Raw genomic sequence first — 22764 nt, forward strand, 5'->3', positions numbered from 1 at the left:
CCCACGCAACGCCACTCACCCACGCAACGCCACTCACCCACGCAACGCCACTCACCCACGCAACGCCACTCACCCACGCAACGCCACTCACCCACGCAACGCCACTCACCCACGCAACGCCACTCACCCACGCAACGCCACTCACCCACGCAACGCCACTCACCCACGCAACGCCACTCAGCCACGCAACGCCACTCAGCCACGCAACGCCACTCAGCCACGCAACGCCACTCAGCCACGCAACGCCACTCAGCCACGCAACGCCACTCAGCCACGCAACGCCACTCAGCCACGCAACGCCACTCAGCCACGCAACGCCACGCAACGCCACTCAGCCACGCAACGCCACTCAGCCACGCAACGCCACTCAGCCACGCAACGCCACTCAGCCACGCAACGCCACTCAGCCACGCAACGCCACTCAGCCACGCAACGCCACTCATCCATTTGCAAAACGAAAAATGTCAAACTCTTCTATTGCGAGACCTATTGCATTTTCAATGCTTGTTCTCCTTTCCTATAATATTTGGACTATGTTCGTTCTCCTGAAACTTATTAATTGCATAGGTTTGTTCTCCTTTTAAAGTGATGAATTTAGTCGTTTTTCTGTTAATCCTTTTGTGACAGTCTCAAATCCTGCATACAGTATATTATGTCACATTTCACTTTTTAGTTTTTGGTGAAATGTATATTCACTGGTGATGGTATGGCTTTACATGTAATGAGAATTGTATATATTATGTATTTCTTATTTTATTGTAGCCCTGAAGAAGTCATTTGGGTGATTGTACCCTCTGACGAAACACGTGTTGGCATTGGTCCTTGATGCATTGGCTACATTTCTATGTCAATTTGAAGGAGATTATGAAGAATTTTGTTGATATATGAAGAGAAAAGAAATGAAAATTAAAGGAACTTGATTTGATGAACTTTGAAAGAATAATTTTTGATTGTGGTTATCTTTTCTCTTGGGACAATCTAAGAATTTGTATCTATGTGCTCGGGGACAATTTATCTTTGAACTGTTAACGGTCTGTTTTTGTGTTGCAGGCGGAGTCACAGGGCAATCTGGAAGCAGATGGACAGTAGGGGTACCTCTGCGGCAGAAGGACACAGTCTTACCTCTGCCGGGCACAGTAGGGGTGCCTGAGCCAAGAACCGGGAGCCGAGGGGGTTCCAGGAAACAGCGTCGGCGCCCCGTTAGTCCTTCGGGCGGTCGGGGGGCCTGAACCGACCGGGGGTGTGCCTCATCGCTCCGCCCTGACAGGGGGGGCGGGAGTGAATGAAAGAAAGGGATAATGGACTGCACCGTCAGAGCATCGACTCGCCGTGCAAGAATGGCTCATTAGGCATGCGGGGCAGCGAGGGGCTGCCGCATTGGATCGCCCATAAGATGACCCACCTTACTTCCACTTATTGTGCAAAATAAACCTGCACCACTGCTTTCCCACAAATTTGTCTCATGAGTTTCCTTGGTATGTAAGTGGTATGGGGCGCAGAGTGGAGTAAGCGCTGGGAGTGTGGGCACTATGGAATGGGCTGTAAAAGATAGATAGACAGATGATATTATTCAGTGCCCGAGTTGACCAGCCTGACAACAGGCGTCACCCCACTGATCTGTTGATTCACTACATGCCTGAAATATTCCTCTGTGGCATGGGTCTTCAAACTAGAGGCGGGCGGGCAGGCCCCCACTCATGGGGCCTCAAGTAATCCCAGGGAGCGCACCAGGCACTGTCCAAAAGAAGAATTATGCAGATAACAGTGCTTTGTTTTAAGTGGGGACAAAATGAGCAACAGTAAACCTCTTGGTAATGGGCTATCACTAACATCTTTTGTCATTTCTATCCTAGCTGGGAGTATGTGTTAAAAGGGAAGGGACTCCAAATTCTTCAAACCCCCCATCTCCATTTCTAATAATCACACTGTGGATACTTCTACATGTAAGTAAGGCCTGCCTGACCAGAATAGTATGTTTGGTAATCATGTATTTAATTGCCTTTTTAAACGATAACAGAACTTTACTGCAATGTTTAAAGCAGTCTAGGCATACATTTAATGGCACAATTGGGAAAAATTCTGAGGGGGCGATGATGAATTTTCTTCTGTGGTAGTGGTGGCGCAGCATTAAAAAGTTTGAAAACCGCTGCTCCATGGTAACTGCGATGCCAGTTGTTCTTATCTGTATTATGATTTTTTTTTTAATGTTTGCTTATACTTGAATGAGAGATGTGCGGGGGGTGTTTTTGCATGTTGATGTATACTGATTCCACTGTATTGTTTTGCAAAACCTAATAAAGATATAACAAAAAACACCACGGAGATAAATCTATTCATTAGGCACAAGCATTCAAAAGCTTTCTTGGATAAATTCTTGTCAGACGTTAATTGGGAAAGGTGCGCTGCAGTCGAGAGTATTCATTTCTTTTTAGCTGTAGGCATGTATGCAATATTTAAGAGTGCTCAGTGTGTTGGGTAAATAAAGCTCAGAACCTATCAAATCATATGCATTCTTACAGAAATATGATGTCTGTTCAAAATTCTTTAAAGTGACCCTCTCCCAAAAAGTATTATTGCACAGGTTTTAATAAAAGAGCAAGGAAAAAGTCAGCTGGAATGCCCTCTTGTATCAAGTAACTTTTGACAAAGTCATTCCGAAGACAGCATGTAGAATTTTTTTAAAACAAATGTATACAATAAAATGGTCACTTTTAACACTCTCTCTTCATATATAACTAATTTCCATTTAAAACAAAGGTGATCATTTACCGCTGGATGGGAGCAGAAATTGGTTGTCTTATCAACCCAGGTCTCGGTTCTTCCACTACATATCTAGAGTGTGGGGAGGGGACCTTTTTTTGACTGAGTTAAAAAGTGATGGAACTTACGATAATCGTAAGTCACATTTACTGACTTTCTTAAGTTACTTCTTATTTTACAGTTCATGACCCCAAGTAAAGCAATAAGACGTAAATTGAGGATTGTAAGTTGCAAACGTAAATACATGGTATTCACAAAAATACGCTCTTACGTCAATAAAAGTGTATGAAAAGCGGTGTCGTTTATGCCATGCATAACTTCCACCAATGGTGTAATTCTAAATCATGTAAATCAATCAGGAAAACCAAGTAAAACGTTTCCTGTCACCCAAAAATATTTTCCCCAAACCACCTTCTCTTGTCCCATCTACTTTGATAGATTGGGGGTAATTAGAATTTCTTCAAACATGGTCACCCAGGGATACTCCACCTACTTTAGGGCAGATACAATCCATGAAAAAAATCAATCAAATAACTTTTCTGAATTTTATTAAAATAAAGAGAGTAGGGGTGTTAAGTAAAAGTCACCCATAACAAACCATCTAATTGTCTTCATTCCGCCCTGCAACTCTCATGAAGAGTGGGTGTGTACGTTGGAAGAGCTTTACTATGACAGACCACTCCCATTGTAATGCCTCATTTGTGCATAACCAACCCTTCAATGCCCTTATTCTGCCTATCTTACGCATACCTATTTAGAATACGCATACATTATTAGCATGTTTTGCACAATCACAGTATTTTACTTATGCATGTGTAAGATGTGTACACACATATTAGCAATTGTGCTGATGTTCCGCGGCGCTACAAAAAACAATTGGTCCTGTTAGGTAATACAATTTCTGTGCTAAGTTTATAATATTTTCAACAGAAAACAATTGATTTTTCCGAACATTAAAAATGTTTGGAAAAATTTTCAAGTGAGAAAAGAAATTGAAGCTTTGCAATGAGAACACATTTAAGTAGGGCAGTCACAGATACAACTCAATTGTAGACAAAGAGTTTGTGACAATGGTGAAAATAAGTGAAGCGCGGTGATCAGTGAAATGGTGGTGCACTATATACAAGACATACATAAGTGACATAGATAAATTAGATTCAAAACAATTTCTTCTACACATTTACTGTCTCCTGTTTTCTACATGAATCCTAGACACAATGGCAACTCTGTATTGGAGTCAAGGAGGCCGTATGGACAGGTATGATGTTAACGTCAACGTTTTGATCCTAATGACAGCGCAGTTGTAGTGCTTCAAGGGCGGGTCTACCTCAGGACTGTAAAGTGCGAAATGGACAGTCAGTTATCCAGTGAACAAAGGAATCAATTGTTTAGTTTAGGACATCCACCATCCGGTTGGAGTCTCATATTGTAATTATGCAGGTTTACGATCGACCACCACCGGCAGGTTGGGGTCTTAGAAACGAGCCGTAGCTCACACCGTTAATTGTAAACACGTCAAAGACTGGTATGCGATGAGTCGATTACTTCGGAATGAATCCCGTATTCAGTGTACGTCAAGCGATGTCAGGAACATACTTTTTGTTCAGAACAGCGGTACCAGAAGCAGGAAAGACATCCCCACCCATGTGCAAATGATAGTGGGTCATAAACATGTGGGGCTGCGCCCAAGTGGCAGCAAAACAAATGTCCCAAATTGGAGCCCCCTTGAATGATGCCCAGAAGGCCTCATGGAGAGGCTGACCACCCAGAGAATAGGCATGTGATATAGCCAACTTAATATAATTGGACACAGTGGAAAGCAGCCATGGCACATGCAGGTAAGAGTGATAAGATTGTGGGGCCGGGTTGGAGGGGATTTCGACAGACGATAACTACGAAAATTAATTATTTATGTAATTTGCCTCGTTATCATCTGTCAAAATTCACACTCATCCAGCCCTACCGCCCTACCGCTCTTACCTGCAAAGGTTAAGGCTGGTGGAAAGGGAGGGCTAACAACCCTACTGAGCCAGACCATGGGAGACAAACACGGCGTCCGACTTGCGGAAGTTTGCAGTGAGACGCAGGTAAATAGAAAAAAGCTGATGGACATCCAGTGAGTGCAAACGCATGTTATCGCCAGAGACAGGAGCAGGACAAAAAGTGGGCAAAACAATATCTGAATCCATCTGTGAAATAAAAGCCGGACTATGCCAAAGCACCACCTTGTCAGGAAAAAAAAGGAAGGAAAGGAGGAGAGGACAGCAAGGCCCCTAGCTCCTCAACCTGCTGCCTTGAAGAGATGGCCACCAGAAAGACTGCTTTAGCAGAGAGGAAGTGGAACAAAAGATCCTGGGAAGTTTCGACCTGGGACTTCATCCATTCAATCAGAAAGCCAATGACCTGCAGCAACGTGGTCACTCTGTGAAGCTCCAACTGTGCCTTGGATAAAGAACACAAGGCAATCATCCAGAGGAGCCAGGAGCTTGGTGAACAACCTTGGGGCAGATGCCAGCCTGAACGGCAGGAACCAGAACTAGAAGTAGTTGCCCTGGACTGCAAATTGGAGATACCGCTGCATGGAGGGATGCATCGGAACATGCAAGTATTCATTCAGGAGATCCATGGAGGCCAGGAACTCGCCCTGGCGCAACATGGGCAGAATCTGCTGCAGGAAAACCTTCTTGAAGGAGACATGGGAATGAAGTGATTCACTCCTTTGAGATCCAGCACAGGGCAGAAGTCCCCGGAAGTCTTCTGGACCAGGAAAAGCAGGGGATAATACCCCTGGTAACACTCACCAGGAGGCATGGGAACAATGGGCGCTTTCTGAAGTAGCAATTGAATCCCTTGAAGGAGAGCGGACAACTTCACTGGGGAATGAAGAGCAGGAGTCTCGAAACAATGAGGAGGAGAATCATTGTAAAAATGTATTCTGTAGCTGTCGGAGACCACTTGGATGGCCCGGGCATTGGAAATGGACTGAGTCCAAACCTCCTGATAGTACTGCAGACACCCCCCATGGGATGGAACCTGGAGCCATCATACTTTGGGAGAGGCGGGAGAGGAGGTGGCAGCGGAGTGAGCATCGGGGTCACCGGCCAGATACCCTACCTTGAAAGGACTGGTGTTTTGCGTGGTCTTACCCCCAGCGGGAAAAGCCTTTGGTAACCCTAAACCTCTGTCTCTGGAAGCAGGACGAACTGGAGTGACCAGCTTCCGATTCTCCGTAGACTTCTGTATCATGTCCTCCGAGTCACTGCCAAACACCTTAGAACCCGTAAAAAGCAATTTAGGAAGGACCGTCTTCTGAGCGGCATCGGCCTTCCAAGACTGCATCTAAATGTTGCGCCGGATGACAATAGTGGTGCTAGGGACAACTGCAGAAGCGCAGAGATTATCAAAAGTGACATCCGAGAGAAAGCGCACCTGCTGCTCCATCAAAACCAACAATACAGAAAAATCCTCACCCTCCTGTACCTTTCAGGCCAAAGAATGGTAGTCCTTAAGGAGGGACTGAATGGCGTAAGTAGACTAAGCATGGGCCCTAATGTCAAAGGTCGAAGACGCATAAGCACGCTTCGCAGCTTCTTCCCTTTTCTGGTCTACTAGATCTGAAGGCAAAGTACCCTCAGATGCCACCTCCGACGGATGGTACAGTGGTATCTCACAGGGTAATTAGTGCCCTTTGATGAGGGTTCAAGCCCCAGCTGTAAAAAATAAATGTTTAGCGGCGGCTTGCGTGTGACACGGGAGGACTCCACATGGAGGAGAGTCTCGTCGCTGCGGCGGCTTGCGTGACCATCATCAGCACTTGACCACAGGTTAGAAGCGGGTTGCTCTCAGCTTCAGAGAGCGAACCTGATGCAGGTATTTGGCGCAGGCCTACCCCCTGTTGCCCGTATGCCCCCTTTTTAGGAGCGTATGAAGGCGTTAGAGGCCTCGGGTATAGAAGAAGGGGAGAGAATTTCCCGGGCGGTGGTAGAGGGGCAGCAGCCTGTTTCGGCTCCCAGAGACGCATCCAGAGCCAAATTTTGTGTGGGATCTACGAAAATTTCTGGGAGGGGGTTTGATTCGTCCATCACCATACAGAGTTTAGAGGCAGGGGTTCAAAGAAGAGGTGAAAAGCAACAATGCTTCCTTACAAGTAGATGGGCTTCTTGGGACCAGTGCAGTATTGGGGTTTGGCTGTGCTTGGACCCGGGCAGCTGCCTCTGCCCAGGCTAATACCCTCAATGGAAAGGGGAAGGACCGCTTTGTGCCCAACGGACGTTTCACAATTGATTCTGCCCCCATTCTTTCTTTTCTGATTTAATCTCGGTGAGCAACAGCAAGCAGAGGTTAGGGCCTTTTGGGGTAGGGGGCCTTTTTCTTTAATTTCCTGGCTGGCAGACATGCGGCCACGGTGATGTGTCGACATCTCACGCATATCTCATTACTCTGGGCATTACCTCATATCAGTCAGTCAGTCAAAATACACTTTATTCGATTTTTGTTAAAATCATAAAAGGCAAGAATAATACATACATTTAAAACGTTTTAAAAATACCCACAATACATTTGTTTTACACAGCATCCTTAAAAAAGTCACTTAATTAAACACCATAATGTATAAAAAGAGAGTTAAAATTGATATATTGGTTCGCTTTTAGTTTAAAATAATACAGTTCTAGGGATTCTTTTGTTTTTTCCTCTATAAGCGGCTGTTAGAAAACTTGCAACACAGAAAGTGACATGTGCATCTGGTAACCGTTGAAGAAAAAGCAAGGCTGGTCTCACTTGTATAAAGCCCATAGTTTTCAGGAGAGGTATTAGATATTTTCCCCTCTCCAAATTGTAAAACCCACAGAAAAACATAAAGTGGAGAGTATCCTGATTAGAGAACATATCATATAAGGGGGTCAGCTCCTTAGCTTTTCCTCGGAGCGGAGTGGCATTTCCTCGCCCACTTCTGGGGTACTTTCCTGGATGCACCCTTTAGGAGGGTTAGTTATGTAGGAGTAAGTCTGGGTACATTGGGATAGTTCTAGGAGCAGCGCGATCCCGGAATGGCATAAGGAAGAGGAAGTAGGCATATAATTTAAGTGAGCGTGAAGGGGGGGTTCAGGTATTTTGGGAGGGGGGTAGGTTTCTCCGAATGGCATGCTGGGAAAGGGACAGATCGGGATTCAGGCAGGGACCCGCACACCTGACCACATATTCGCAGCTGGATCACTTCTGCAGCTTTCCCGACACGGGAGGGCACTGTACGGCTTCATTACTCCGTGGTGAAGTGAAGGCTGGGGCCAGTACGGCCAGGCTGGAGTATCAGAGGACCACAAGATCACTGCCCCACGTAGGCCCCGTACGGCTTCGGTGGTGCACCAGGACAATGGGGACACTCCCCATGGTGAGCTTCGACTTGGAAAGCAGCTTTTAGGGTATGGTACGGCTAGAAGGTTGTGGAACGCAATATCACTGCCCCACGTAGGCCAAGTACAGCTTCTGCGGTGCACCGGGCCAAGGGGGACAGTACTCTCCCTGACAAAAATCGACTCAGACACCAGCTTTTAGGGTATGGTACAGCAGGACGGTTATGGTATGGTTTTTCAATGTAGGCACAAGGGTATACAGATAACGGTGGAGCGCTTTGGCGGGAGCTATGGCACAAATGGTCAGTGGTGTGCCGTTTTGGGTCAAAGGTTCATAAGGATAAGCGTTCGGCTCCTTTCAATGCTGTCAATATCTTATGAGGATGTGAAGTTAAGCACAAGGGTAAGTTGAAGATAATTAGCTGGAGGTACTGAAGGGGGCAGGGGGTGGGGGATCTCACCAAATTGTTCATGACATTTTCTAGGTTCCTTTGGCAGGCAAGCGGCGACAGAAAGGACAGTGGCATCAGGATGCAGTGGAGAACCCGGCTGGAGGAGAACAAAAGGGGACAAAGGGCCGGCTCCAGAATGGACACCGGTTCTAGCAACAGGTATCTTTGTTTCATTGAAACTTACTCTGCAAGACTTTCAAGAAAATGTCAGAAAAAACGGTAGATCCGCAAGCAATAATACCCGACAACGGGTGTAGACGTTACAGGTCTCCAGCAGGATGACCTGGATGCTATAATCATCCCAGAAAACTTAAGGAAAACAATAGCTATAAAGCTTATAGAAAATGGCCTATCACTGAGAGGTGATAGGGTAATATTTGTCATAGAGGCACACGAATATCGGCAGACTATCTTCCCTGAAGCAAATCCAAGAACACATGTGTCACACTTCTACAAGATAGAGGAACATCCAGCGGAATACATTCCTTTCGAGGATGTTGAAATTCCACTAACTTACCAAGAGCATCAGCTCTGGTTTAAAGGTGCCCTACAACATCAAAATCACATTATCAGGCTCGGTCCACTAGGTAGACCAGGAGCAAGATGGCCGGTACTAGCCAGCTATACACCACAACTTGACATTGAACAAATGACAGGTCCAGAACTGTTAGCTCAGCTAAAACAATTAATTAAAATACATAGACAATTGGTACAATATGTCATGCGGACTCTGACAGTCCAACCTGCTATAAGAATTCCACAGCACACCCCTCATCAGGGAGACACAAACAAAATAACTCCACAGACCATAAAATCGGTCATTTGTAAATTACCCACAAAAAGGGAACAAATTCCATTCTGGTTAGCTCAAAAAATTACTCAGATTGAGGCAGTATTTCCCGATAGTGCACCTCATGAGAAACACTGGATTCTTACAATCTGTTTACCAATGGGGATCGCACCACACCTGGAGAACTGTGACACTTGGGGTACAGTCTTTGCTGTAATCTACACCAAAACACATGGTGTTCCATCCACGGCGGTAATACCAGATGTCCTGAAACAGATTCAAAATGAATACGGGGCAGAACCTGCTTTAAATCTTGGTATGAAATTACTGAAGGATTTCAAGTAGGTCTCAGCTATAATATTAGCTAATATTAAAGGTGAAGCAGCATCAGTGGCAATCCGCCAAAAACTAAAAGAACTTGATATAACTGAGCAACCATATGAACTGGCCAGAATAATAGAAAAATCGTATGAAGAACTAGGTAGAGATAGTTTGGGAGGGAAACCGGTAAAACCCGAACTAACAGAAAATCCTGAAAAAGTTTTTATCAAAAACACACTCACTGCTCCTAAAAAGAAGTGGGAAAATACTAGACAGACACTTCCTAAAGAGAAGCGTTCCCAATCCAGAGGAAGGTCTCCTCAAAAGGAGCCCTCTGAAAAGCGATATAACCTCAGAAATAGGGATAATTTGAGAAAACCTGATAGATATCAAGATACTGATACACGTTCCTCTCGTACCTTTCAGACTTCCTCGCAGAAATCCGAAAGAAGAGGACGATCAGAACACAAGGAAGAACACGTGAAGTCCAAAGACGATCAACACATTCCAAAAAATAGGAAAACTCAATTTACCAAAAAGAAGGTAGCAAGTCTTAAAATCAGACATGCAGAGGAACTTGAGGACACAACTCAAGAACGGGGAGTGGGCCCAGACAATGCTGGACAGCGCAGCAGAAGTTACCATAGCTCGCAGGATCCTGAAGAATCATCTGGAGACAGTGGACCTGCATGAATGCATTCAGGTTGAAACTGCAGATACCAGGGTTAGCGTACCCCATAAGTTGTATGAAGTAAACACTCTGGATAGAGGGGGACATAACTAGGAAAATAAAAGCACTCTTTTGGGAAGACTATCTAAGGGTTATGACATCCTTCTGGCTGAAAAAGACTGTCCACCTGAATTTGTCAGGGAGTGCCCACATGGCGAAGAGATCATTATGCCAGCCTTCTCAAACCATATTCCTATTCATAAAAAATACACCTATGCCAGAAAATGGGCTGTGGCCCAGGCTCCAGCATTATATAAAAATCATGTTGGTTAGGATGAGGATTCTCCTCACCATCAGATCCAGTTAAAAAATAAACCTACTGCTCAGAGGCACTATCCAGTTAAGCAAGAAGCTAAAAAACAGGTCAGGGAGATCCTAGATCAACTTGAATACCAAGGGGAGATTGAAACATGCACCTCGTCCATGAACAATCCTTTGTTTCCTGTCTCCAAACCAGACAATACATATCGTCTAGTTTTGGACTACAGACATTTAAACTCTTGTTGCAAAACCTTTGCAGTACAAAATGTACACAGTGCAGCACTGATGAATAACATCGTGCACAAAAAATATAAAACCACATTAGATATTTCAATAGGATTCTTCTGTCAAAATATAGCACCTGAAAGCATGTATTTGACCACTTTCTCAATTATGGGTCACAACGACACTTCTGTCGACTCCCACAGGGATTCAAGAACAGTCCTGGGTTATTTTCAGCCAGAGTAACAGAGTTACTACAAACGTATGATGATGAGGCATTATCCTATGTCGATGACATCTACCTTACAGACAATGATTTGGACAGGCACTTGAACAGGATGAACACCATAGTACTTGGATTTGCCTCTGAAGGGTACAATTTCAACTTTAAAAAATCAAGAATTGCCCACCTCAACGTACTATTCTTAGGATACGAACTTTCAAGTGAAGGCAAAAACCTGGCAGCACATTTTTTAGAGAAATGTGCGCTGCTCCAACCTCTAAAAACCCTGAAAAACTTACAGTCAATTCTAGGATTCCTGAATTTCAGAAGAACTTATATTCTAAATTATGCAGAAAGGGTTAAACCTCTCTATGAATTAATCAAACCTGATTTCAAACCAACTAATTGGACTAAAAAACACACAGGAATTTTGCGTTCAGTGCAAACAGACATGTTAGCAACAACACATTTACAGACACGCATAAACAAACGCAACCTTGTAATCCGAATCATCCCAGGGAGATGCGGATTCACATACCTAACATTTAATGAAGGTGAAAAGGTATCAATAGCTTATAAATCACACTTGTACACACAAGCTGAAATGAAATTCACTTCAACAGAAAAAATTCTGACGGCGGTTCAAACTGCGGTAGCAAAAGAGAGAGCCCTCGTGCAGGGAAAACGCATAAAGGTTGTTACTCTTGTACCTGCATTAGAGGCAGTAACAAAAGCGAGCATTCCAAATGCAAAGGCTTTACATCCAAGATGGATCCAATGGGTTAATTCTCTTGCTGCAACAGATGTTGAATAAATTTTTGATTCTTACTTGAAAGCACAAGAATTTCTCCAATACGAACAAGAATGTCCTCTGCTCACTGAGATTCTGCCTCTAGAACATTACAGATGTATAATCTATACAGACGGATCAGCACAGCCCACAATTGGGGGTAAACAAGCTTATAGTGCTGGTGCACGATTGTTAAAGGTCGCTGGCACGATGGTAAATTCAGACCTATGGTCACAAAAACTCAATCACTAGGAGACTGTACAGCTCAGCGAGCTGAACTCCAGGCTTTCAAGATGGCGCTTGAGAATACCGATCGCGAATTCCCCACACTCATAGTGTGCGATTCTTATTACTGTGTCCAGTCTTACAATGAATACTTGCAGAATTGGGTTCAAAACGGTTTCAAAGACGCAAAAGGTGGCACAATCAGCATAAATTGCTTTGGGAACAAGTAGTTCTATTACAGATAGAACTACAAAAGACTCACGTGATCCATACACTGAGTCATCAGCGTGATGGTGTTCACGTTGAAGGGAATTCATTGGCTGATGAAGCCGCAAAAGTCAGCTGTGCAAACGGCTTCCGTAGCTGAAATCACTAGTTCGAAAACAAAAATAGATGGTGAAACAATGCTGGCTGTCAATGCCACAAGCAAATGCAGCGGAGCTGCATTACCTCTAAACTATCCACTCGAAATATACATACATAATTGATGCCAACTCTGCTCCTTTTGTTCGAATACCTGGAGTGGGGGATAGGGTAATTCCAAACAGGAATCAGTGAGGTGCTTTGATTCAAGGAGCACATATGGGAGAGAGTCTGATACATCAAGGGATCTCAAAATCTCTACTAGAATTGAAAGAGATATACTGGTGGCCAGGGATGAGCGCCCACATTTACGAATTTGGAATTAATTGCGATATCTGTTACAGAGATCACAGCTTAGAGTGCCGCCAGATACCTGACTGCAGTGTAGCCAGCCCAGTACAGACACCATTGTTAGACAGCATTAGACTTTCTATACGCAGACATCACCATGGACGAATGCAGTCCAACAACTATTAGGACAAGATTAATTCGGATGTGGCCTCAGCGCTCGGCTGACGCCAGAACTGTTATAAAAGATTTGCCAGTCTTTATCCGCACATACGCAATCGGCACGCTACACTCTGACCAGGATCCTGAGTTTAGCTCTCGAGCTTACAAGGAGGCCATGGCCAGTCTGGGCGTTGCATTGCGGTTTTCGAGTCCATTCCATCCTGAGGGAAATTCTGTAGTGGGAAGAAAAAACTGTGACATAAAGCAATCTATAACAGCCAGGGTATTCGGTTCGGGTGACGGGTGGGTCAAACATCTAATAAGTGTCCAACATGGCCTTAATAACTTGCCAAGAAATTCTCTGGGTGGAATCACTCCATATCAAATACTTTTTGGTACTAGAATGTTGGTCGAGGACCTCGATCATCACACTTCAGTGGTAGAACAAAAACGGTTTGATATCAAAGACCGTTTGGCTGTTTTGCAGGACTTAAATGAAACACGAAGAAGTCTAAGCAACACATTACAGAAGCCAACGACCACTGAAGAAAAACCACCAGTCCCAGGAAGACCTGTCTGGAATCCAAAGATTGGGTATCTGGTCAGAGAGAAAATAGTGGATAAGAGGAATTTGGGCCTTCTTGCAGAAAATCAGTATCTGTACTAGCAGTCCACAGATCAAGAACAGTGTTACTGCCGCCCCTTGCTGGAAGAAAGGAGAACCGGTCCATATCGATTGACCTGGTAAATCATGTGGCCGATAATAAGTAGTAGGCCCAGCGGACTACAAAGATGTAGTAGAAGACCAAATCTTGCTACTATCCAAGAGGTTCAAACTGAAAGACTCATCACCTTTGAAAAATCTGCAGTGAGAAAAGAAGGACTATGCAACAAAGCCATGGAACTTGTGCCTCTTGAAACACAAATAACAGTTCGTCAAGACATCCCTGTCTACAATGATGTAGCATCTGACTATACCAATATGTCAAAGGAACAAGCAGCTCCAGCGATTTCAAATAATCTGGATGCAATACCAACAATTGACAGAACTGCCTCTGGCTATTTCATCAATTTAGATACGTTTTCTGAGGATCCCAGTGAGCCCGAAACAACACCAGCAAATAAAGCCTTCAAGGAACAAGTAATTGAACTTTTTCACCAGCTTGTAAATACATATCTGCTTCCACCATGGGTTGAATTTTGGATTGTGTTAGGTGTACTTTTTCTCCTACTTTGGCTCATTCTTGTTTTAAGTTTGGGAAAGCTGATAGATGGAAAATATAGTAAAATGGACACAGCAAGTAAGAACATCAACTTGCTCCTGAAGCCACACAAATCATCTCATTGTGAACAAAGAGACCTGTCATCAGTGAACATCACAGCCATTCCTCTACCTGGTGGTATAGCATGGGACAGAACTGATTATGACATTTATGGCCCGGTAGAGCTGTTGAAGATTCCACAACAATTTAAGGTTTCCTTGAGTGACTTTATTTCACCCAGCACATTTTCTGATGATTAGGACTTTGAAACTGTTAATAACATGATGGCAGACGTAAAATGTCAGCAAAATTAGCAAAACATGAATACTTAGAAGGTGTGTCAAATTATGAAGAAATGTATTGTTTTAATCATTTTGGTCATAATTTTTTGCACAAATCTGCAAACCATAGAAATGTTTTACCTTATAATCAATGTGAACATTGTCCAACGCCACCAAAGGGTAGCTCAAAAACATTTTATGAAAAATGTTCATACTTCTCAGGTTTTAATGTCACAAATCCAGAAACATTTTACTTTAAAAATGTTAAAAAGACAGGAATGAAAAGTATGTTGACTAATACTAAGCACATTTATTCTGCAACCTTTTATGCTCAATTGTCCACATTAGGTTTTGACTTTTGGAAAGACAACATTGAGACAACAACTGTCTGGGTCACAAAAGACAGGCAGGTGCAAGGTTTAGAAGCCTTATTTAGAGCCTGCATCATCCCAGAACAAATACTGTTCGTAAATGAAACTGTTCAACAGACATCTTGTCTTGGACTGGCTAAGATAAAAGATGTAAACAAACCGTCCATACCTAAACCCACACCTGATAGTAATGCAACTACAGATGAGGAGGTAGTCGTAAACTACATTTTACAACAGAACAGAACTAATCCTGATTGGAAAAAATGGTTAATCTGGCCCACAGACACTAATAACTGTCAAGATAGATAGACACAAGGGTTTACAGTAAATAGGCCAGATCCAAGATATGTCCAGCGACATCACCGAGGGATAATAACAACTTTCAGTGTAGGAAAACTGTGCCTTGAGTGGCTACAACAATCTGTACTCCCAGATATAAAACAACACTTAACTTTACTTAAAGATGCCATTGATTTGAGAGAATTCTTACTAGGACCTCGCAAACAACGTCATAAACGTTTCATATACGCCGGTATTTACGCTGCTTACAATGAAGCATGGAAAGTCACGCAAATGGAAACTGCAGAACGAATCCGAGAAATTGATCGTATTAATTTAGAAAAAGCTCTCTCTTTAGTTGACAATAGTTTAACATCTCTGTCATCCAGAATGTATTCTTTGGACAGCATTGAAATCCTCTGCCATAGACATAATGGAACAGGACTTGCTAATGTTACAAAATGGCCAGTCTCAATTGCGTTCTATAATGCTGCTAGGCTGGACGTTACAAAATCTTCCTTCAGGCTATGTGCCTTGGCGTCTAATCAACACCAAGTCATTGTTTACTGGATGTAACCTTACAGATAAACAAATCTCTTTGGCACAGAGGGGAGCAGACTATACGGTGCTGAGCATAGAAAAACTGGAGAGATTACCATTAACCGTTTCTGAGAAACCAGCCGTTGAATGGATAATACATGGCACCATCACAATACCAGTGACGATTTTCCAGTTTCAGTATTGCTTAAAACACATACCAGCAGGCCTGTATGAAAGGTTGGGTAAAGAGTACATAAAGTTGACCTGGGATTTACCACACACACACAAATGTTGGAGTGGCAAAAAGGAGGTATTTCTTAGTGGAAAAATTGCAAAAACAAACTGAGCGGTACACTTCTATGTCAGGGCATTAATTTGCATGGAGCCTGCGATGGTTCTTCCAACAACTTATCATGCCACCTGCAGGATTCCCCGGCAGCAGTGATAGATCCAATTTTTAGGCAGCTTTCCAATGAGAGCTACATAATGTTGAATGATCACAGCTGTTGTGGAATGATGCCAGGAACAGCCTATCTCGTTAGTGTGTCAGCCAGGGTCACTTGTTGTATGCAAGTATTGTGTCCTAAAACTAAGACAGACGGGGAGTCGCCGTTATGGCCTTCACTGAACATCTCTTCTATACGAATTGATACTTTAAGCAGAATGAAAGCCATGCTTTTACAAAAAAGTGTGCCAATGACCTCGTCGAAAAAGACGTATGATCTGCATGTTGCAAGGTCCTCTGCAAAGATACATGCCCTATTATCAACAAACTGCCCAATGCATTTCCCAGAAATGTTAGGTTGTATCTTAAACATGTCTGATACCAGTGGTATCATGTATTTAAGACGATTTTTCCGGGACTGTTAGCACCCTTTGAAGGAGTCCTAGGCATTTTTACAAACTTCGTGCACTCTGTGTTCGGCGGCCTGCCTCTCATCTCAGGACTCGTAGCAGAGATACTATTTTTGTTCCTTCTGCTCCATTATGGCAAGTCCAGTCACCAGCAATACCCAGATTACCATGGAGAACGCTCTTCTGGCAATGCAGTATCGTGAACGAATAACACAGATTCTTGGCTTGGCCGTTTGAGAGATCTGAATACCACGTGGTTCCTGTCATTCAGACCAATCTGACAAGATTGCATCTTACCTGTTCTACGAGGCCTGCTTTGTGGAGAGGAATGCGTGTTGGATATCTGTCTAACACTTCCATCGGCAATACCAACGGATGTTGACGCTTTGCTTGGTTCGGTAACGGCTCATGCATTGTGTTGCCCCCAATGGCTACCAATCCTGATGACGGCATTCATTGAGGTCTCACCGGCAATTCCAGCTGAGGGCGAGATACTTTGACCAACAGGCACACAGGTACAATCTACTGCGAACATTGCTAATGCGACTGGCGCTGAAGGCGTTGCTTCTCATCTGTGTACAATTGATCTACTTAATGAAGTGGTTCAACTTTCATCTACTGTGGTAGAAAATTTCTTTGCCAGCCTAGACGATTTAATGTGTTCTCCTGACACCGAGAATAACTTGAAATTAGCACACAGCATTCTGTGAACTCTGAATTCGACCTTCGCTTTTCAAATCAAACCTTCTAACTTTGGAACTGTATTTTTCTACGATTTGATTAGATTTTTTTTTTACTCTGGCACAAAGTAATCTGCTTAAAGTAGATCTATTCCTAGAGAACAAGAATTTTTTGAATACTTTCTAGGAACAATATTGTCCTTATCTAACAAACCAAAACAGTTTATATATTCTGCTATGGGATGGTCTCGACTTTTTCTTCTGTAACTAAGAGCCATTTCATACATGTAATTTCATGATTCATTCAGTCAGCATTTCCAATATCACACTATATATGCTTACAATGAGATCATTGCTTTTAATGCGTACTGTACAAATGCTAATTTTTATGTGTACAACTATTTTCAAATGCATTTAATGTATTTTTGGGTGGGATTGTAAACATATGCTTTAGATATGTTTTAGTGCTTAGAAAGTAGTAATGTCGAACATAATAAAGTGGAGTGGGTGTTGTATAGGATTTTAGGACCCTAGTGTAATTTTCCCGATTCATGACCTTATATAGGTATAAATCACCATATCCTTATATAGGCATAGAAATCACAACCATATTTAGATATAGCTCATGCAGTCCAAATACGGCATGGCTACTTCCACTAGTTCTGAAAATCCACAACGATTTCTTGGAAAACTCGGCTTCAGCAATTAGGGACTTCCCCTTGCTTGAATACTGACTTGTCCAAGAACTCATGGAGTTTTCAAAGAACTGAGACTCTGTGATGACGTTATTATGTTCACCTTTACGTCAAACTTGGCACCTTCAAGGTATAAATATGCCCACATTTGCCTAAGCAAACACACGGTGGTTTTGTGCAGTTCGACTATCTACTTGCCCGACGCATCCTGCTACAGCAAGTGCTGAAGGAAGCCGACCCTCCAGCTGACGCACTGATAGAGACGCTGTCTTTTCTCCTGCCGAGAAATCCAGCTCCAGAGTTTCCAAGCTCCCCTTGCGGGGTGTTGGGAAATCGAGTCCTGAGACAGAGAGATACCAGACCTCCTTCATTCTAAACCAAGGATTAGACCCTAAGGAAATCTTGGATAGATTCTTGGCAAAAAGAATACTAAACTTATGCTACAACTCACTTACTTCTTCCCTAGTACTAGACTTAGGTTGGGTACTTCGGGGTAGCGTATTTTAGAAGCACCAGTTGAGTACTTTTAGTCTTTATTTATTAATGTATGTATTTTATGGCTTAGAAACCATACCATGCTTTTACAGTATTATTTTATAATACTCTTCTTGCTGTACGCATTATACTTTGCAGCTTGTATTACGATTGTAGCAGTTCATTTCTTCTGCATGAGAAAGAAGACTGTTCAATAAATACTCTTTTATTGAAAACGCCCGTCTATCTATTTTTCTGCACCTCTGGTGAAACGAAGCATGCACGAATGACTGAGTAAAATATCTATCTATTGTTTCCACGACTCTGAAGATACGTTTTATCTTGGGGAAACAAAGTTGTCATGTTTGTGCGGTTGTCAGAAACTAAATCCCTTCTTGTGAATTTGAGAAAGCTTCTAGTGACCTCTGAGCTAGCTGGCACTCACAATTAAGTCAAATATATTCGATAGCGACCTAGTTGACATAAGTCCTACGTCACATCTATATTATTCCAATGCGCAGAGCCTATTGGGAATATAGGAACTACACTACACTAATACACATAGTAACTGGGACCTTTCAATACTTTGGAGTGTGGAGGTATATTATAAAACAGAAACAAATGACGTCAATGACCAGGGGGTTAAAAGAAACTGCTCATGGTCGGGGGATTCTCAAGCATGGAAGAGTCAGCATTGGTTTTCTATCCCTGGGTATTAAGCAGGGGGTAGCTCACTTGGAAGTGTCGCACTGGAGGAGGCCTGTGTTGCTTAATTTTTCAATGTGTAATGTCAAGGAGGGCAAGGCATTGTGAGGTAACATGCCACATTGTGTGGTGTCCGGGTTCCGCGGGATAGCTGGATATTTTGGGGCGTTCAGGTGGGTCTTGGGGATTTCCTTTGGCATTTGTGCCATTATGATGGAGCCGGTGCACAGTGAGGCCTGTGTACTATAGTGATACAGCCGACACGATTGGGGATTAGGGGTGATTTTGGGTACATGGAAGCACACGAGCAGACAGCTGGGCACGTTTTGGGGCTGTCATCTTAGGACATTGAGATGCATCCTGTGGCCACAGTGGCCTCGTTTTGGTGGTGATAAAGCAAACACAAATGGGGATCATAGGTGATTTGGTGTGCATTGGGCACCAGAGCAGACAGCTGAACCCAGGTCGGGGGACATCAATATAGGGCGGTGAGAGGGAGCCTGAGGCCCAAGCAGCTTGGTTACTAATGGTGATAGAGGAAACACGTTTAGTTCCCAGGGCTCCCAGAGGACGCTAAACATGCTTGGGCAGAATTGACCTTTGGGTACCATTGGCAATATAAAAGACAAGTAGCCCAGTACGGCACTAGCACATGCTCGGGGAGCTTAGACTTGACATTTGGAGATACCATTGGCAACCTAAAAGATACGTGGCCTAGAAGGGCACTGGCACATGCTCGAGGAGCTCTAAGTTGACCTTTGGGGTACCAATGGCAACCTAAAAGATACATGGCCCAGAACGGCACCAGCACATGAACGGCACTAGCACAGGCTGGAGGAGCTCGGAGTTGACCTTTTTGCAGCACCATTTGCAACTTTGTAGATACATGGCCCAGAACGGCTTTAGCACTGGTTCCAAGGGCTGCCAGAGGTTGCTGAGCATGCTCGAGGAGCTCAGAGTGGACCTTTGGAGTACCATTGGCAACACAGCAGACCGGTGACCCAGAATGGCAATAGCTCATGGTGGAGGAGTTTGTGTTGATATTTGAGGTACCCTTGGCAACATATCAGTCAAGTGGCCCAGAACTGCACTGGCATGCTGAGGCATCAACAATGATACGGTGGCCACGGAGGTGCTGTGTACGGGTAGTGATTAGATAGGATAAGCCCGGTCCCACGGACTGCCAGAGGAGGCTGGGCAGTGCTGGAAGCTCAGGGGCACACTCAGAGTATTTTTTGGGCAACAAAGAAAGCAGCTGATCCCAGTACGGTGCTGCCACCCATGGGCATTGTAATTGATACCGTGGTCAAGGGGGCATACTTAGCAAGGAGTTGGATCTACCAAGCCTGTTTCCATGGGCTGGCAGAAGGTGCGGGACAGTCTTTGGGACAGCCAGGGCCTGGCTTTGGGGCCTGGTACAAAAAGGCACTGTCAGTGGGTCCCTATACGGGGCTGAAATTGTTGCCAGGTTGGTATGCGCAGGTCGAAATTCGAGGGCATGTTAACAGCATGTCATGCGTCGGGGGTGGGCTAGGATATGGCAAATGCTTTCTCCGGCTCACAGTTGGGTGAGTTCCTGTAAGATGTACTCGGTTACAAGGCTTATAAGACTTACGGTGCTGTGCTGATAAGCAGAGAGCAAGGGAGACAAAAGACCAGAGTGAAGATTGCAGATGGGTACAATTTCTTTGGCAGCCATTTGGACAAGGATAGTCGCTAGTAAGTGGGACAACAGAAAGGTCCACAGCCAAGGGTAGTTGTTGGGGCAGTGATACTCCCCGTTGGCAGACAAGTGGGGTACAGGTTGTCTTGGTTGGGTTAGGGGATTTTATGAGTGGGATCCCCTCTTTGAATCCGGAGACTGGGGCATATGTGCAGAGGTTATTCAATAGGTTACAAGTGTGTGGCTCTGGAAAACACTATAGTGGTTTTTCTTGTCCTGCTCATCTGGTAGGTTTTGGGGGCTATTTTTAGGATATGAATTGTTCTGCTTAAAAGGCGTCAGTTATGGGGAAGCCACCCGAGGACAGCATACAGACAGATTTTTGCAAGTCTAAGACAGATCGGAGAGGTCTGGGCAGATGTAGAGCGTAGGTATCTAGTTTTTATGATGCCCTGGAATGTGAGGCACTTCCCTGTGAGAAATGTGGCACCGAGCAGAGGCTGGTTATGGCACAACGGTGGGCAACGGGGCAAATTTTCCATTGTTCCCCTTACTGCTGGGGAGCAGCAGATGCACAAGGTCTTGGTAGGCTTGCCTTGGGGTTGGAGCATGGCAGACATGAGGTCTTGGAGAGAAGTACATGTAATTCTGTTAGCAATGTGTAGAGGTCGGGGAGGAAGTGTTGCTAAGATATTTCGTTTTCTGAAATGTTATTGTTGTATTTCAGGTACGGCTCTAGTTGAAGGTCTCCAGTGGGTCTGTTTTGATACTGGAGGATTCTTTGGTAATATGGGAAGATTAGCAAGAAACAGGGTGCAGACTCTGGGTATCTTGGGATCCGCTATGCATCGTTTGCACATGGGATCGTATTGGAGAAGGAGGACTGGGGCGGAGGAATTTGCTACCCTTTTAAGGGAGGTTATTGGTGTCAGGAGGTAGGGGTTAGGAATTAAAATACAGGCGAGTTACGCCAATGGTCAAGCGGTGCTAGGTGGGTTGAGTTCTGTCCATGCTGGGTGTGGCATGGGGGCTGTACACATGGAGGCAATAGGAAGGCATGGAAACGGTTTATGGTGTCAGGACGTCGTTTCATGAGGTTCAAGTGGCTGGCTTTATCTTATGAATCGAAGGTATTGTTAGGGGGTTGTCGTGGTTCCCTTGTTCTCATGCGCTGGAATGTGTCTGGCGCCGGTTTCCCTTGTGAAGGCTCTGACGGTACCTAGGTTTTTGGGGGGCAGAAAAAGGGCTAGTTCCCCCCCTTTTCTGGGTGGCAGTTGTCAGTCAAATTAGCATTTTTTAGCCAAGTTTATTTGTTATTGACAGTGGTAATCCAGGCTGAAAGGGACCGGGTAAACAAGTTCACGAGGTATGATCTTTTAGTGGCTTTAAGAAGTTAGTTTAGTTACAGGTAAATAGTCATAAAGATTAAAGTTGAAAGGTCAAAAGTGATAGGGTAAAGTTCAAAGGTCAAAGTACAAAGGTTAAAATGTCACAGTAGGGGTGAAGGGTAAAGTTCAAAGGTCAAAGTTCAAAAGTTAAAAGGTCACAGTAGGGTGTTCTGAATTACAGGTTTTAAATGTTGTGTGGGGGAACCTTTGGGGTGGGGGTAGTGTAACATAGGCAACAGTTTGTATAGTGAGGTTGTAGTTTTGTAAGGCATCAGGCCAAGGGCCTTTTAATTGTGATGTGCATCTGTTTCAATAAAAGTGGCCTTTTTCACACTATTTCGGTGTCAGTGGTCTGTGCAGTTCCCCATATTCCCCAATGTTGTCAATTTTAAAATAAGAGGGAAATTCCTCCCCAAAGGCTTTCAACGTGTAACGCTACAGCAAGAAACAGGAAAAAGCCTGCATCCATCTTTTTACTCATTAGCCAGCAGTTTGCGAATGGACGCATGCACGGGAAGAGAGTCCAGTTCAGACTGCTGATATTGGGAAAAGTCGTAATCCTCATCAGGAACCAGAGCGGCAAAGCTGAGCCCAAACTGGCTTGCACATGCTGGAGAACCTTGACCACGTATG

At 44.1% G+C, this 22764-nt stretch overlaps 1 long non-coding RNA gene across 2 annotated transcripts in view; it reads left to right on the forward strand.

The window, feature by feature from the left end:
* LOC144826272 (uncharacterized) overlaps nt 1-22764 on the forward strand; it is a 285885-nt gene that overhangs the window by 220533 nt on the left and 42588 nt on the right. The window contains exon 4 of one of the 2 annotated variants that reach the window (XR_013609749.1): nt 1051-1554. The exons of the other annotated variant lie outside the window; for it this stretch is intronic. This is a non-coding gene — a long non-coding RNA (uncharacterized LOC144826272). Of the gene's footprint in view, nt 1-1050; nt 1555-22764 lie in introns of those variants that run through there. 2 annotated transcript variants of the gene reach the window in all.

This window comes from Lissotriton helveticus, chromosome 3_2, assembly GCF_964261635.1.
Source record: "Lissotriton helveticus chromosome 3_2, aLisHel1.1, whole genome shotgun sequence".
NCBI lineage: Eukaryota > Metazoa > Chordata > Amphibia > Caudata > Salamandridae > Lissotriton > Lissotriton helveticus.